Source organism: Arctopsyche grandis, chromosome 6 (assembly GCF_051622035.1).
Source record: "Arctopsyche grandis isolate Sample6627 chromosome 6, ASM5162203v2, whole genome shotgun sequence".
Classification (NCBI taxonomy): Eukaryota; Metazoa; Arthropoda; class Insecta; order Trichoptera; family Hydropsychidae; genus Arctopsyche; species Arctopsyche grandis.
This window is the reverse complement of record NC_135360.1, coordinates 23,576,773-23,581,484: the sequence shown is the minus strand read 5'-3', so window position 1 is coordinate 23,581,484 and position 4,712 is coordinate 23,576,773. Positions and strand designations below refer to the sequence as shown.

Here is a 4,712-nt window from a genome sequence, read left to right as displayed (position 1 = left end):
AAATGGGTTGTTATCAATTTTTGGGGGGTAAATATCACATACATATATACGGTTATATTGAGGTGACCAGATTTTATATGTTTGGAATGGAACAAAATTGAAAAATATACACATTTTTCTTTTACAAAAATGATCATACATATATTTATTTCTATTCGTGAAAATTTTCTTTTTCTGTGATCAATAATTCAATTTAAGTCTTGTTTTCAAAAGCGAAACTATTCTTTTCTGCCTAAATCAGTTGCCTTTTATATATAACTAGCTGAACCCGGCATGCGTTACAATGCCACAATAATGCATGAATAAAGAATTGCAGACGAACGGTTTCAATAAAAAATAATGATTTATTATACATAATATTCAGTACAAGAGCTGACTACGGACTAACTTAAATCCTAACAGTGTCGAGTTTATATAATATTATTTAAAACAATGAATGTGTTGAAGACACGTTTCGTACAATTTCGGTTAGTCAGTGCGTGAGGTGTGGTACAAATCAATAGTGCTATTCATTAAATTAGGTGTCTCGCAAATCAATGGTATTACTTATAAAATTAGGTGTGACTTATCTCTACTGGTTAGTCGTTTTATTCTTATATTAATTGCACATCATGTGACAATGAAGAAGTCATAATGATGGTGTCATACAAGTGACGAATTTGTGATAGTTGAGGATAATGGTAGAGGGTTGTCTTCAACCCTTAACTCATGCAATTCCCGTTCCCATTTGTCGGAAAAACGCAGGTAGCGAATACGTTGGTCGCGACGCGAAAACTTTTGAAATTATAGCGTTGCAATGACATTCATTCCCGTTTTTCCCCTTACCGTTCCCGTTTTTTTTCACAGTAATCTTCCCAGACATGCATACAACAAATCCTGAAAGTTCCATTGTAATCGGTTAAGTGGTTTAGGAGCCTATTCGAGACACATAGACAGACATTCATTTTTATATATGTTACACCGAATCCATGAAATTGTCTATTACAAGCATTCGGCAAGAGAATTGCCGAATGCATGAAAAATGCAAGCACGTTGCCCAGTTCACGGATTCCGTAAATTCTTTGCCAAATGCGTGAACTGGACAGCGTGTTATATTATAACCAAGTGTCAAAGTGACAGCTGAGTGAGGATGTTTAATTTACATATTATTATGTATAATATGACTACATACACGCTGTCCAGTTCTAAAAAACAACACCAGAGAGCTGCTGTCTATTTGCCGACTCCATGCTTTGAGCAGACAAATTCTTGGCGAATACATGCATTCGCCAAAGAATTTACGGAGTCCGTGAACTGGGCAACATGTTTGCATTTTTCACGCATTCGGCAATTCTCTTGCCGAATGCGTGTAAAAGACAATTTCACGGATTCGGTGTAACATATACATATATACATATATAGATATATGTAGATGAGCGCATGGGAGCGTCGCTCCCATTCGTGAAATCCAGAAACGTAAAAATCCCGTAAAACTCTCGTAAAAAATCCAAAATTTCCGTACCCTTCCGTAAATTTTTAAAGACATTGAAATCCAATAATTATTGCCAAAAATAATATACCAATATTGCCAATATTGATTGACTATGTTAGAAATTTATATAGAGTATAATATTTAATGCTGCTAGCAAGACTTGGATATTTGTGACTCCGTCGATCGTTTCCCATCAGAGTTTTCCAATTTATCTGATTTAATTGTTGAAGCGGTTCCTTCATCAAATTGGCAAAAACCATCCTACCCACTGTCACCACTATTTGAATATGATTTCAAAAATTTATTATCTAAAACAGCGGTTCCCAATCATTTTTGACTCGCGTACCGCTTGGTATTACATTACACGAAATTTTACCATCATATAAAAATGATTGTATTTCATGAAATTTGTTATTGCAAGTGTAATTATGTATATAGAATTTTCATGGTAAGGAATGTGAAGACAGAGTATACGCAATGGATCTGTTTTGTTAAGAAATTATGTGGAAAAAAGGTTATTTGCAGAGTCACAATTATAATATACTCAAAGTTTAATATATTTATGTATCTAATATTTCGTCATACTTCTATTACTGATAAATGGTTTTAATGAAACACAAAATTATAATTATAATATATTTTCTTGTTTTAATTAATCTCCTTACAAAATAAATTTAATGAGATCCTTGTGCTTGTTTCGAGGAACATAGTTTTTTAAGATCCGGTAAAAATTATGCGAGATAAACCCTTAAGTCTGGAGCTGCATTCAATATATTTCTATATTTGTCTTTTATGAAAATATATGTATACATAGAAAGCTCTCTCAACCAGTGCTAGTAAACGGCAACAGAAATTTAAGTGCTTTGTCGGCAAGCTGTTCATATTCTTCACTAATATCTAGTGAAGATATTAGTGAATAATAATAATATACTAATAATATAGTGCAATTTAATTGGTTGAACAAAGATGGTTAAAAACTTTACTGTCCCATTAAAACTTCTAGAAATAGTGGTTACATTCACATAAGTTTAGATCGTTTAATACTTCGTAAACGGTAAAAAGCCGATATTCATTCAATGTTTACCGATGAATTCCCTTTGTGATTATGATATTTAATAAAATGTTGTAAATTGTATACATACATGAAATACACAATAATAGTTGAATATAAAACTTTATTTATTAGGATAATTCACAATACGTTTTGATTTATTAGGTACAACCACTGCATTTATTATTGCAACAGTTTATTGCTCCTATCAAAATGTTTGCAATTCCGTACATTTTCAATGCATTAATAATGTGTTTGTTTTAATCGAGGTTTATACTGCACGGTTTTTCTTTATTGAACACATTATTGGCCCAATAAAAATAATCGGTAAATGGATTATTTTTTATTGTATTTGTGGAGTAAAAAATACGAGTAGTACTAATGAGATTTTAGCAAGTCGGGTGATTGCACTTCAAAGGACGTTTGTCGACATTTTTCGCGAAAGAAGACTTAACTCAAATCTTACAATCTATCTACGTATATATGTATGTATATAAAATAGAATGTCTGTCTGTCTCGTATAGGCTCCTAAACCACTTAACCGATTACGATGAAACTTTCAGGATTTGTTGTATGCATGTCCGGGAAGCTTACCGTGAAAAAAAAAACAGGAAATAACCTCTTAATAATTATATTCGTAATTACGATGTTACCGACGCGAAAGTTTGAAGCGCCATTGTGTAGTCAAGGAAATGTGTTCGTTGGTAACCAGTTTACCAGTTGGTTTATGACGACACAGCTTTGAAGAGACGTTATTTGAGCTCCAACCATCACTTGAAACGGAAATGGGAACGGGAAAGGGAATTGCATGCCTTATTCTGGCATTGCAACGCATGCCGGGGTCAACTAGTCTATATACCAGTAGCGTGGTCTAATGGTGAATGTTGAATTATCTCGTACTTGATGTTACGAGTTCGATTCCCGCTAAGTCTCGCTATTGGCCAGACCTTCATTTGTCAAGATCGATCGTTTCTTATCAGGATTTGCCAATTTTTCTGATTTTCATTGAAACGATTCCTGCAAAATTGGCGTTTCCTTCCTAATTTTCTGTTGCGAACCTTTAGTTATTGTTATATCTTAGGTTTCGCCATATTGCTCACCATAAATGTCTCTGTGGTTGTTTATCGAATATAAAATTCGTATTGTTACATGAAAGTTATTCATCGTTATTTATCGTATTAATACGATATTTCTAATATCTGACGATAGATGTCAGATATTGTTTAGATTTACATGTATCTATGTAATAATTATGAGGACCAGAAAGGCGCATTTGGGGTTTACCTGTTAAGCCTTCCTGGTATATTTGTATATATGTGTAGGAATCTCGTCGTCGTCATCGTCATCGAAACATTCGAGAATATTCCGCAACAACAAACTACATTCCCGAAACCCAGATGACATGCACCTGCAGTCATTATATTAAACTCAGGCGGAACGCCCCTACCAGTCGAGTGGAACCAAAACGGTCGAAACACGCCGCCACCATTAAAATACATCGAGCGGAAAGGCGCCAAGCATTCCAGAAAATTCGACGCCTCGACGAAAACAAAATTCCTCTCGTACGCGTCAATAACCACTTCCATCAAGCATTCCAGAAAATTCGACGCCTCGACGAAAACAAAATTCCTTTCGTACGCGTCAATAACCACTTCCACCAAGCATTCCAAAAACACTATAAAAGGAGGTACAACCCAAACAACGCCAGTCGACCCAGAGCAGCAAGCGTCGACACACAGCAGCAGACCAGTCAACATACAGCTCCTGACCAGCCACCACTACACTACGCGGACTTGGAAGATCAACCAGCCGGACGAGCCAGCAACACACTGCCGTATCCAGAGACCTTCCGTACATAGCTGAATGCTGAGCCAGCGACACTCTACCATATCCAGAGACCGCTGAACGACATACTTTTGCCCACAAATACCATACCTTTGTACAACCATAGGCAAACAATAAAACTTTATAAAACTAGCACAACAGTGTTTCGTTAGGCCGGGATACGGTCAACACACATGTAACCCGCCTACATTGGTACTAATCCGACGTGATCTACGCAACCTTCTGATCATCCAACAGCGCTGTCAACACATCGCTACCCCGCCTACATTGGTGACCCCATCTTTGAACCACACAACAGTGTTTCGTTAGGCCGGGATACGGTCAACACATCGTACCCCGCCTACA

General features: G+C 36.1%; 1 long non-coding RNA gene across 3 annotated transcripts in view; it reads right to left on the bottom strand.

The window, feature by feature from the left end:
- The window catches only part of LOC143912973 (uncharacterized), a 131,947-nt gene extending 127,235 nt beyond the window's left edge, over nucleotides 1–4,712 (bottom strand). For all 3 annotated transcript variants that reach the window (XR_013260671.1, XR_013260672.1, XR_013260673.1), the window contains exon 1: nucleotides 4,541–4,712. This is a non-coding gene — a long non-coding RNA (uncharacterized LOC143912973). The remainder of the gene's footprint in view (nucleotides 1–4,540) is intronic.